Genomic DNA, 13,755 nt, shown 5'->3' on the forward strand with positions numbered 1-13,755 from the left:
TGTCCAGAGAGAGATTCAATCCAGTAACCTGTACTTTAATGGCTGTGTATTGTCTTTCAATATGTTTCCTTTTTCTGAAACCATACTGAAAGATTCTTTTTTTACTTTCTGTCAGTTATTTTAATTAAGCTATATACAAATTTAATTCAGGCATAGTATTTACTGATGCATTTCAGAGTAGAGAGCTGATGCTACAACTGAGATATGGATCCTATTGTGTCAAACATTAGCAAAAAAAGTAGGGTTAGGCTCTTTCTTTGTAGATCCAGGGAGAAAGCATTTCTCCAGTTCACATTCAGTCAGTTCTTCTTTGGCAGGCTTCCCCCCCCCACCCCAAAGTATCAGGGTGAGAAGCATAATGATTTAGACACATCGCATTAATCACAAAATAGAAAGAGAGGGGAGGGGTGGGGGGCTTCTTTGGGTTTCCTGCATATTGGAGTCTAGAGAATCTTTGGGTTACATCCTGCAGTTTTTCTACTGATGTAATCACAACTGAAAATTTATGCCTTTACAGGGACTGAATTTGAGGAGAGAAATTTTTAAGCCATTAAAAATATAAATAACAAACTGAATCCTGAAGCCTTTGGAAAAGGAAAAACAAAAAGTAGGGTGTAAGAAGTTGTAAGTGTTTGGCTGTTTGTCAGGTTCGAGAAGTATATTCTTGCAAACAAACAGCGCTAATATTTTTCTGGTCTTGATGTGTACTGAAATCCTCAGCTTTCTTTTTTGTTTTTAATAAGGTTTCTGTGGCTTTGCTTGCAAAATATATTGAGCTCAATAACACTGCTATTTTTGTAGTATCTTCGTCTGAAGTATTAGTTTTCCCAGAGCTCGCTCACAGAGGGCTGTGCTTTATTCTCAAAAACTAGAAGACATGTAGTAGATTCAGTCCTGGCCATTTTTCATGTGAAGCCTTATTCAAATGGTAATTGTAAAAGGCTTTGTGGACTTTGTTCTCAACTCAAAGAAAAAAAATCAGCTGTGGGCAGCTAGGGTAGTAAAGAATTTTTGCTGAAAGACTCGGAGAGAACTCATTTGGAAGTTACCACAGCCACTCAAAAGTTTAAGGTATACCTACAAATCAGCTGTGAAACCAGTCAGTTACCAAATGGCATTGGAAGTGAATATTGTTAATAAAATACTACAGTAATAATCAGAATTTGTGTTCCTTTTTCCTAGGAAGACATAGTATGAAAGAATTAATTCTAATATTCTGAAGAGAGCTATGTGCAAAGTATGCATGGTTGGTTTGCAATTACTGATATGCATATATGCTACTTAGCAACTAGTGTAGAATTTAAGGGTTAGTCTTCACTCTACAGAATCAGCCTCCCGCACTGGGCTGTCAGATGCATGTTCGCAAAGTTCTAGGTGAAGCAGGACTCTCATTTTGGATTCTTATTACACATAAAGGCACAATTTGGAGAACTGATAGTCCAAGTAAGGATTTCAACAAGCTCCAAAGTTTGCAGCTGTTCTAATTATTTTTTTTATTATTATTATTTTTTTAACTGTATTTATGTAATTTGAACTGTTGGTTGCTCTAGCCAAAATTGGGCACTCATTTTGGGAGACACTCTAACCCAGAGGCTGGAACATAAAACAAAGCCTCTGTTACAAAACAGAGGTTACAGAGGGATAAAGTGACTTGCCTGTGGTGACATCCAGTAGATAAGTCAAAATCATGTTTTCCCACTTCCCTGCCCATTATCCGCTGAGCCATGGACTGCTCACCTTTAATAAGGTTATGTCATGTTGTTTACTTTAATGTATGTATGCTCATAAAATTGCTTTGTTTATAAATTTGTGTTTCTACTCCAACGTTTTATTTTCTGACCAGTTTACAGTCCTCGTCCAGCACTCGACTCTTTTAGGGTCATCCCCTCTCACCCTCCCTGACACTAGACAGTGATCCTGTGGTCATCTCTCAAATTCCTTTACTCGGAGTTGCAGTGATCTGCCCAAAGACAAAGTCCATCCGGGAAAAAATTTTGGCAGGAAGACAAATTCTGTAAAGAGTCACGTGTTTATATACAATCTGTATTCTGATTCATACATTAGCACTCTGTAGAAGAATATACAGCAATATTTGTTGCTGAAGATCAGAGTCTGGGAGATCCAGTGTGTATAAGAATAACAACACAGTAACTGAGACACAGTAGAAAAGATCTAGGAAAAGGAAAAGAGCTAGAAAATTGGGAAAAAATACTAAATGCTTTGTTCCTTATTTGTCAATTGTGGCTTGTTTTTAATGACTGATAGTAGTTATTATTATAATATATAAGTATCCCCTACAGTACTACCTTCTGTGAACAGCCAGCAGTTACCATGATAACCCAGAGGTGTCATCTGAATATTCAGGAAGATTAAACATTATTGAATCAGTGCAAAGTGAATTGGGAAAGATATGTATAAGGGGAGGAAGATGACGATGTTCCCTCTTTATTATGTCCCATTATAAGAAAAAAATAAGTCCCATTCATACTGTATTTAGTAAAGGAGGTTATATCTGATGTTTTGGCCATGCCAGTATTTTGCACATATTTAGCTAAGGCTTCTTTAATTCTTTTGATACAGCAAAATCTTGAGTTGAACTGACAATGTCAACATGGGCTTTGACACAAGCTGAAATTAAATTGACTTAATTCAGCTTCATTAGACTCCTGAAAATTCCTTTATAGCCACATCTCAGTGAAGAGGATATTTTATTTCAGTGCTATTTTAGCCATGATGCAAAACCACCATTTTTCTGTGTGTTACAAGGTATTTGAGTTCAGGAATCGCATATCAGCCCATGGCAGAAAATATTTTCTTCCACCCCTTCTCAGTCTGTAAAAAAACATAGGTTTTCTAGTGTCATTTTTTTTTCTTTTAAATAAATTTTTAATGACAGCCTTAAGTCTTGCCTCTCCAGTGTATTTTGGGGCATGGGTAACTAGATAAAGCTAAAGCCCAGCAGAAAGCAATTGTAGTAATCTTATATTGAACGTTAGTGAGCAGTGTTCCTCAGGAACCACAAACAAGGTGTAGTCCATCGAAGAAAAGCTTTCAACAAAGCCAGGCTCTACATTGAAATAATCTTTGAGCTAATACCTCTGAAGATATGCAGAGAAACTTTACAGGCAGCAGTCTTCTGAGCCTTGTCCATGGGGTAATTCAGAGCCCAGGCTAACAATACTGCAGATCATTTATTTTTCATATATTAGAACAATTGTGTTGCTGTTAAATCTCACACAACTACCAAGTTCCCTGAGAAACAAAGCACTTTAAACAATGTGACAATTCCATATTTTGAAGCATATATGTATAGAAATGTCTTTATATGCACCCATGCCTTCCACACACACTCATACATACATGTTATTTGTACGTTTTTGTTTGTGCACATATCTTATAGACACAGATATGAAATAAGATATGTATGTATTTATATATGTGTGTATATATATATATATATTTGAAGGGGAAAAAGAATTTATGGGAGGCTGGCCAGATTTAATTTGTCTGCTTGTATTTAGCACTTAAGGGCTTATATACTCAGTTTGCTCAAAAGAGTGAAGAAGTACTCCTTGCTTATGCCTCAAATCAGAAATGCATGAAGTGCAGCTGCAGAGATAATACATTCTCCCCAAAGGCTTTGGCTGAGCAAATTAGGTGTCAATGGGGTGCCTGCGCAGGCAGTACTCTCTCTAATTAGTCTCTTGAGCCTAGTTGGTGGCGGGTATAAGATGATCTAATCAATTGGTCTGTGTCTGATGGTACGTGTAAAAATCCTAGCAGGCAGAGCTGTCTCCCACAGGTCACTCACCTGCACAGCGGGAACGCTCATTTTCATTTTTCATCTCTTCCATCACATGATGCTGACAGTTGGTTTTAAGAAAATTGAATCCAAAAAATATCTAGTTCATAGGGCATGTAGGTCAAAATAAAATTGCATTATGGGTATTGGTGATCCAATTAATTAATATTTATAGCAACGAATTGCATGTAGATATTATCTGAGTGCAAATAGTATTGATAATGTTTGGTTGGCTTTTTAAAATGACTTCTCTAACAAAGAGAGGAATAAAAGCTGTGGGGGAAAAATCACCTGTTAATAGTGTACTTTTTTTTAGAGAGGATGAGCGGTGGCTGTGTGGTGTGCATGTCTTTTGGAGGGAGAGAAAGAATATATTGCTGATGATCTTAAATACCCCCACGTTTCAGCTCATAGGAACGCAGTATCTCCAGTTGTCAGCTCACAGTTCGATTTTAAATCTGGTGTTGTAGAATGAATACTCTTATGATAATGCTAAATCAGCTGCAGCATAAATAGACATGCACTCTGAGTATGCTTTGCATGCTAAGGACACCGCGGGAGCACAGCTCCACCCTATTTTATAATTTATACAAAAACTGAAAACACCTAGAGAAGGATGCTGATGCTGCCAAAAAGAACATGTATTGAATTGGTGATTTGCATTTTTAAAGGAAAGGGAATTTTATTATTAATTAAAAGGAAAATATTTGGGATGTAAGGGCTCTTTGGTCACCCTTCGCTGCCTCATGTCTTGAGAGCATGATTAATGTTTACACTATAAGCTTTAGTGTTACATCAACAGCTACTCTCTACTGACACTGGCCACTGCCATTTTAAGGTGTGTTAACACCTTATTTTGTCCCATTTAGGATCTGTGAGAAACAGGATGTATGCAGCAGATGATTTCTCTAGATAACAAACATACAATTGAGTTACTTGATTTAGGTCACTTGATATTTCAGGCACATCATTAACTTGCTGTTATCATCATTGTAATCTTCTATTACATTTAGTGAAAATCAAAACTGCCTGGACCTGTGGTGAAAAAAAATACAAGTTCATTTTTAAGACAGTCTGTTATATTTCAGGGTCCTTTTTTTTAAAAAAAAAAAGAGAGAGAGAGAGAGAGAGATCTGAAAGAACCCTATTTTGCTCTTGGGAAATCACAAGTTGTAAATATCTCATTTAACAATTTACGCTTTTATAAGCAAAGCTGTGACCAGAGGCCATAAACACAATCTGCCAAGTCACCAAGCAAAACTTTGATTTGTATGATCAGGAAAATGTATTAAATCCTAAGCAAGGGTATTTCTAATATATAACTTAAAAAATGCAAACGTGGAATACTAAGCGATCTGGGAACTGAACGGCAGCACTGTATGGGGAGGCCTGCCTCAGGAACTGCCCCAGGTCTTGGTTGTGTGAACAACCCGTGTTTCACTTCGACAGCCTCACTGGGGAAACAATGCTTTGCTTTTTTTTTTTTTTTTTTTTTTTTTTTTTTTTTTTTTTTAATAAAAGGACTGGTTCTCACCCATATAAAATTTCATGTTTGTGTTATTGTGGATTTTCTGCTGTGGACAAGTAGACACCCTCTTCTTCCTCCAGTTTAAGGGAGGTGTCTACTTGATGTTACATAGTGAGTCTCATTGTAAACCAAACAAAAAGACAGAGAAGGACATCTTCTGTCCCATAGCACAGCAGTTACAGCGCTTCTCTGAGAGGTGGCATCCCTGTGCTCAGTTTCTTCCTCTGCCTTAGGACAGGTAAACCTCGGTTTCCCATTTCCCAGATGAAGGCATTAACCATGAGGGTGCTCCGAGGTATAGACAGAAGGGATTTCACCTGTTGACCCCACTTGGAATCAACAATGAGCATTCAGTGAATTAGGGTCTCCAATGCAAGCCTCAGATATTCCCAGTGTATATATTCCTAACCATCAGGCCTGTTCTCCGTGTCAAAGCTCATGTAAGGATTTTATACAAAGTAGCATTACCTCGGCAGCCATACCTCACAGTTCAGCATCAGAAGGACCTGGCCATTGGGGTGCTGGTGGGGATGGCGGGAGGTCTTCATCCATCCCTGTTTCCCGAACAGGGCAGGCAGTGCGTCTGAATGCATCTTCACAGAGACTGTGATTGCCAGCCATTCTGTGGCTCTGGTTATGCTCTGTCTTCTAGTTTTTCCCCAGCCAGATCCACTTGGGAAATTTGGAATGAAATCACCTCTTTCTTTTTTTGTTGTTTCCCTCCCATTGAGTTTATTGTTTGATCTCAGCCTTGTTCCGCGTTGATGCTGGCAGCGGTTGCCAATATGCTAAGGTTATTCCCTGTGTTAAATGGTGGCAGCTTTATTCATTCCTAGGGAAGCTTTTAATGTTACAGGGTTTGATTCTGAAAGTGCAAGCTTCTGATGAAGGTATTCCCCATCTCCTAGGCTCAGGCCCTGCCTTGGAGAATGTGTGATCAGTTTCGCATACAGAGCCAAACTTGAAACGGAAAATGTAGTGTTGTCACTGGGAAATTTTATCATATACCTGGGAGAAGTGTCATGCTGACCTCCTTTGGAAAGTGTTCTGAGGTCCACTGATAGAAAGGAAAAAGTTTTCTGTAATTAATATAATTATCTAATTAAGATGCAGTTTTTCTCCAATCTGAGCAAATTGGTAACTCCGGAAAGAGTTCTTTGTCTTTTATCCAAATCATTTTATCACCTGTCCTAGATGTCCCTGCTGCTTATGCCAGGTGCTAGAACTCCAGCAACTTGGGTTTAGCCTGAAATCAAGCAGCTGTTGTGGATCTGGACAGTCATAGTTTCCAAACTGCACGCCCACATTTCACAGCTGTACTGCTGGTGGCGGTGGTGGTAGGGAATGCAAGCTTGACATTGGATGGAGTTTGGGGAGTTTCATTGCTTCTTTCATTGCTTTGGGGCTCCAAAGAGGTAATCTCTAAAAGGTATTGTTGGTTTGGTTTTGGTTTGGTTTGGTTTGGTTTGGTTTGGTTTGGTTTGGCTTGGCTTGGCTTGGCTTGGCTTGGCTTGGCTTGGCTTGGCTTGGCTTGGCTTGGCTTGGTTTGGTTTGGTGTTTTTGGTTTGGTTTGAAGGAAGGAGAATGTGGAATTTGGGCAGTAGTGGCAGCAGTGTTTCCCCGATAAGCAGTTGTGAACCTCTGCATGTGATGTGAATCACTGCTTTTCTTTTTGAGCTTATGAAGGGTAAACTGAATGGGTCAACTCTAATGTATTCCTTGAAACAAGATTGACTGGGGCTTCAGCCAAACTCCTAGACCTTGGGGAAAGCGGGACTTTCATGTGGAACAGACATTCCACGCAAGCTCCAAAGGCATTTAGGAAACAACCCAAGCAGGACTCAAGAGGTGGTAGACCAAGCCCCAGGAGGGCCCAAGATGCTGCCATGCATCATTAAGAACAGGCTTTTGTTAATCCCAGTCAGGTATTCTGGCACTTGAAGGGCAGAAGAAGAGCTATAAGGAACCATGACAGGAACCCTGGAAATTATGAAATGTAGATGTTGTGTAGAGATTAGGCTGTTTTGATGAAAGCCACAATTAAAATATTATACTTGAAGCTACAATTCAATACTGATGTCTTGTTTTTCTCCTGCTTTTGAAATGCGGGCTAGACTAGATTCACTGGCACCTGCATTCAGTTTGATTTAAATAGTTCTAGGACATGCTAATACAAACCAGTTTTATGCTTGATGAATATTTAAGTTTTCTTTTTCTTAAGTGCTAAAATTCCTCCATATCTGACTGTCTTTCTGCAACAACATTTTAAAAATGTAGCAGGTTTGTAATTAAAACCCTTGGCCTTGAAAATCCCTGTAAAACAAAGATATTTGAACTTTGTAAAACTGCAGAATTTCTCAGCATTATCAGGAAATGAGGTCTCACTTTATTACTTGGCAGAGAATTCTACTTGGACGTTTATTATGAGCTAAATATGTTAATTACAGAATCCCTCTAATGGCTCCAGTCCATCCAGCCTCTATCTGGCCCTCACCTTGCTCACCTTCAGTTGTTAGTTTTGCTTTAAAGCGATCCTTCCAATGTTCTTGGCCTGCCTCCTGGTTTGTGTAAATCTCAGGGACATCGTGGTACATTCCTGCAAGTCCAATCACAGCATGGGTCCTCTGTAAACAGCAGTCATTAGCAGAGTGAAAGATAATGTAAACGAAACTCTTGGTGTAATGTTTACTTTCTAGATATGAAAGGAGTGGATTTTGATATATTTTTATGAGTAGGAAAACACCCAAGTAAAAGGGAATGTGTTTAAATGCAGGACACCAAGGAGCTCCGTAACCTGGCCGTGTTTACAAAAGTGTCTGTGACACCTCGAGGTACCTCAAATAACTCTTGGGAAGCAAAGCTGAGGAAACCTTTTCATAAACTGGTCACAAGCACTGCTGGGAAGGCAATCACTGGGGACTCTGAAAGAAAAGGGGCAAAAAGAGCTCATAAACTCCTGAAGCCGTGCCAGCATTTAGCAACCTTCCTTTGCATCCGTGGGGTGTGACCACCTTTAGCAGAGCCAGCTGTCTATTTATAGCCGCCTGTAATTTCCATGGAGAATGTGAATGCTGACGGCACCTCTGAAGATTAGCACTTGGGGCAGATATATATGAATATGGATTAATACATCCCATTTAGGCAACCACCCTGCAAACATTGGTGTTCTAAGCTCATTTGCTTGAGGTACCAGCTCTGAAAGTGCTTTGGATGTCTGTCCTTTGCTCTGAGCTGGTGTCTTCATAACTGGCTTTAGACTAACCTATTATTTACCAAGTAAAAAAATCATTTAAAAATGCAAGTCGTGAAGCTTATTATAATGTATATTGTTTCCTTACAGGATTAAATTTACCAGTTTGGAGGAGGGAAACAAAAACCTAATGAGGAGGCCGACACCAGGAAGGAACCATGGCCTGTTTCCTTTCTTTCTCTGTGGTGGATTTCATTCAAAAGAAAATTGAAGCTGGCAAGACCCTGTTTTTCCCTGCAATTTATTTAAAACCTTGCACGTGTTTGGATACCTTGTGATTTCAGAGAACTATGTGAAGATTAAGCTTTTGCTTACTGATACATGGCATGTACTCTTTCAGTCTTTTGTGTTTGATTTTGTTTGATTTTCCACTGCAGTGCTGCATCTTTGTAAGGATTTTTATGCTTTCACCAGCAAAGTCTTAAATACATTAAGACAACACATTTGGTGTTCACACTTCTTCAGTAATGACTGTACAAAAAAAACCAATGGTGGCATAAAGGACTGTGTGTTTTCTTTGAGAGTTGTGCACATTTTGCAACCAAGGGGAAGACAATTTCTGCCAGAGCAAGCCCAACTTGTCTGATCGGCTGACAATTACAGCACCTTGCCACTATTCCCGAAGTGTTGTTGGGTTATTTCTTTTTTTCATTATCTCCTCAGACCATTTATATCCATATTAAAAACATGGCAATAATTGCATGTTTATTTCAGTACTCTGAATTTGGTTACTCTGCTTAGGCTATGTAGCATGCCAGTTTTCAAAATAGGCCTGTGAGAAGGACAAAGCAAAAAATGATGAGATGTACTCAGCTGACAGATACAAGACAAATTCTTTAAGGTTTTACTCCCGTTATGCGTATTTCTTTCTTTGTTGGGTCTTGGCTAACATCTCTGTTTTTCCTCACGTTATTTACCTTTCAGAAAGTTTTCTTGAAAAGAAAACAGAGATGCTGAAACTGTTCCGTTTAATTCAAGGCAGATACTAAGGTACAGAGAAACTTTTGTTTAATGAGCCATTAAATCCAGCTGTGTTATGTTGCTGCTTACAGAGTGAAATGGAGAATTTTCCTTATCCCAAGCTGTTTGCTGTTCCACACCAAAGCACCTTTCAAGTTATTTTCTATAGGTATCCTGATCTGATTGGAAGGCACTGCCAGATGACGTGTCTTTAGATCGCTTTTCTGAATGAATCATTCAAATGCAAACTTTGCAAGAAACAAAGTTGTGTGATTTTAGAAAAGGAAGCCCCTGCTACATTGTGTTTGGGGAGAACATTGTGTTCAAGGGTGGAATAAACCTGCCCTGATCATAATACAATGCTTTGCATTCAGAAAGAGCAGGGTATGGTGCAAAAACCACTGCTGAGTTATGCTCCTGCTCGGACAGAACCGCTTGCTAGGCAATATTATTCTACACATAAATTTGACATCCTTTGCTTGCTGGGTGCATTGAATTACATTTTTAAGAAATGCAGTAACACTTTGGTTAGCTTTCAGTGTTTAAAAGGAGGGGAAAAGGATTTGTGCTACTGCCATCTTATTAAACTCCAGCGGTGTTTAATAAGAAAAGAACACCCAATAAGGCAAATCCTTGAATGCTCAAGTAGCTACGAAAGGCCTCTTAATGAACTAGGATATGAGGCTACACTTTCAAAGAGTTGAACCGTGGAAATATTCTCAATATTTGCACAGCCATTAAAACACAATTTTCCCCAATGACATCTCTGTTTCAGGATCTGGTAAAAGCCATCTGAAAGCCACTTTCAGTCACAATCCTATTTAGAAGTTACTACAATTTTTCTCCTGCGTTTATGAGGGGGGAAAAAAGTGACCAGTGAACTTTTGACTTTATCACACACTGAAACTGCCTTAGACGTGGTTTGTTTGGGTTTCATGTTGCTTTTTTTTGTAAGAGAAAAGTCTTTTATACATTATCTTTGCTACTTAAATTGTGTGCAGTTTGATGACTAAAATTAGCTATTTTTAGAAAAAAAAAACTTGCTGCAAAAATCTGAAGAATTTTTGAAAATGTAACAAAGATTTCAATTAGGAGTATAAGGGTAGTTTCATAGACACATCTACTTGGCAGCTTAAATTGGGAGGCAAGCAATTATGCTGCTCAACTAAACATCTGAAGGTTTAATATAGAGAGTAATTCCCTAACTGTTCCCACAAGCCTAGCACATTGCTATCCATAGTGAATCATGGAGTATTTGCTTAAGGTATGTATGTGTGTGTGCGTGTGTGTGTGTGTGTGTGTACACACACGTGCGTGTGAGATTATCTTCTCTGCCCCATTCCCACTTTTAAGCAACCGCTGAAATAATTAAAGTTCATCCACGCATCTTCAAACTCAGTTGCCCGAAGGAAAGTGCATAAATACCTAGGTTCCTAAATAGTAACTTGATTTTCAGCACTAGTGGGGTTATTTCAGCTGCAGATCAATTAAGGGATGGCTGGGATTACTTATGCTCCTCCTTTCGGGTTGTTCTGATTCCCTGTGGTGACTTGGGTTTGCTGTCACCTGCGGAGGCGCTGAGTCTTGGGGGTGTTCCTGCACCAAGGGCACCTGGGCTCAGCCAGCTGGTGCCATTCGCATGAGTGCTGCACGTTCTTTTCCTGGATCATCCAATCTTCTGGGAAACCTCAAATTTTAAATTTTTTATCGCTTTGAGAAAATGGAAGCTCCTTTGGCCAGGGAACTGACTGTACAGCCTTATTACCCCTTTTCTCTTTCCAGTAGAGCCCCTACCAGCATCAGTAACCTGATTTGACACCCATCGGTTAGGATTCCCCGACAACTAGCCCATCTCTCCAGCATCTCGCAGAAGTGAGGCTCTCCCCATAGCTCTTCTCAGTGCTGATGAATGGACTTCTTAAATCCCATCAATGCTCTTGGTACAGCTTCAGGGAATATCAGTAGTGTTACTCTCTTTTTCTCACATCCTTCCCAAACCGGTTCCCTGCAGAATCTTCAAAGGGACAAGAAAAATTAGCCTGGTCTTCCACACATGCTGCAGGTGCTGGGAATGCAGAGCTTCATGCCATCAATAGTCAAAAGTTGGTTTAAATGACCAGTAGTCTGTGCAGCCCAGTCCTTGAGAGACTGCGGGACTCGCTTGGAGTTGATAGCTGGCAGCAGTGTGACTTTTTTTGGCTCACCACTTGGCTGAGCCCCGGGAGATCCTTCCTGATGATGCTGAGAGGATGTGGCTTAGCTGCCAGAGGGGAGAGCAGCAACAGGGCAGCAGGTGCAGTAGGCAGATAGAAGTGGGAGGCACATTCTAACAGCGTATGATACCTGATGTTAGGTGACTGGGGAGGGAAGATGGTGACAGAGATGGTCTGCATGGTACGGAGGGTTCTTATGAGTCCAGGTTCACAGAACCTGACTTTAAAGCCAGCTATCTGGAGATGGCTTTGTCCCCTCTCATGCTGGGCTCAGAGCAGCTCTAACCCACACCCAGCAGGCACAGCACCAGTCAGGACACACCAGTGCTGCCAACACTACATTCTTGTGTGGTGTCCCGGGTCGGTTGGGTCCTTTCGTTTCTCACTATCGTTTTTAAACAGAACCATGTTTTAGGATAACGTCAGTACATGCAACACTGAAAATTCAATCTGCAGTAGACAGAGGCACTGGGGTTTTCATTTTGTCATTGTTGTGCAGGGATTCTGGACTTCAGGCACCTGTGCAAAGAAGCTAGGGTGATAAATTCCCTGTGGGCTGGTGGGTGACATCCACTCCTGTGTACTCTGTGTCAGTGCACGCAATTGAATGTGTAGTCAGTGCTCTGGTATGCTCACACACAAAATACTCATCTGTGAATACTATTGGGTTTTGTAATCTTTGTTATATAAAATGTTTAGGCTGTACAGACGGGGGAGCAAAATACTGACGCCCCATATAAATAGAATTCTGTTGCATTACTGAGCATAACAATACTCTCCCCTACCAGCATTTAGGTGGAGTGACCGTATGTTACTGCCTTGCATTTTTCACATAAGCAAAAAAATCTAAAAGTAAAGGATGCACTAAAAATTCCCATCCCCCCAGATGCATTTCAATGGTGCTGCATACAGAATCCCAGCTTGCCAGCTTCCACGTGGATTTTTCGTATGGTGCACTAGGAGGTGTTCTTTTTTTAACAAATAAAAAGGGGAGGGCTGGTACATGAAAACAATGTTAATGTAATTAAATATATATATATATATACTTCAGAAGAACAGCATAGTAAGCAGTACAGTAAAATAAATGTTGCATTATTTGTTACACCTTGTAATTTGTCTGTATTATGAAAGATGTAATGGTTTGTCAGCTGTAACCGTTGTTTTCTTGTAACATCATATTGAATAAAGTGTAGCAGAATCTCTCTTCTCCCTCATATATGTGATCTAGACCACATAAAATCCCTAAATCGGGGAATAAAGCCTTTCTTTTATTTGTTTGTTCTCCAGAAAATGAATGAGGAAATGTTTGTAAACAACAGATTTTTATGGAATGACAAATACTTAGAAGCAGGCAAGCACTTAGGCAGTAATTAGTTGAAAAGATTAGGCATTGAATCAGCCAAACACATGAGCTCAATCAAAACTACAAGGCAGTTGCTGGCTACACTGGGCAAGGTTTTTAGTGCAGTGTGTTTCTGTCTGTACTAGTTAGTAAGTACATTATTTGGTGTCTCTTTCCATTTGTTATATGTATGTGTGACAATGGACCTCTTTACAACACACTGGGATTTAACTGAAGTGGTAGAAGGGCCAGTTTACTGACAAAAAAAAAAAAAAAAAAAGGCCTGATTTAAATATATCATTGTATGGAGAATAAACTCTGGCTTATTGCAATTTCTTTTGAAATAAAGACCTGATAATTCTGGTGGAAAATTATGTAAAACACATGCTCTGCATTTTTCACAACTTTGATGTGGGAGCTGGATTTGCACCTGTTCGTACTCGGTTATTTATCTCAGTAAGTATGTGCTGCTTGGGTTGTTAACCAGGAATTTATTTATTTGTGCATTGCAGCATTGGATAGGCAAGTGCTCACTTACAGTGAATGTAATCAATACGCACCTTTAGTATTTTTCCTTCCTTTCCATTGCTTCTAGCTTTTGGGTACCAACATCTTGTTAAGACCTATTTTTAGACGATGCAAGTTAAATCAATGCAGCTT

General features: G+C 39.7%; 1 protein-coding gene across 4 annotated transcripts in view; it reads left to right on the top strand.

The window, feature by feature from the left end:
• CDK14 (cyclin dependent kinase 14) overlaps positions 1 to 12,955 on the top strand; it is a 328,969-nt gene extending 316,014 nt beyond the window's left edge. For all 4 annotated transcript variants that reach the window (XM_066991698.1, XM_066991699.1, XM_013187015.3 and 1 more), the window contains one exon: positions 8,671 to 12,955. The gene's annotated coding sequence lies outside the window, so the exon portion shown is untranslated. The remainder of the gene's footprint in view (positions 1 to 8,670) is intronic.
• Positions 12,956 to 13,755: the final 800 nt, after the last annotated feature.

Source organism: Anser cygnoides, chromosome 2 (assembly GCF_040182565.1).
Source record: "Anser cygnoides isolate HZ-2024a breed goose chromosome 2, Taihu_goose_T2T_genome, whole genome shotgun sequence".
In the NCBI taxonomy this organism is placed as follows: domain Eukaryota; kingdom Metazoa; phylum Chordata; class Aves; order Anseriformes; family Anatidae; genus Anser; species Anser cygnoides.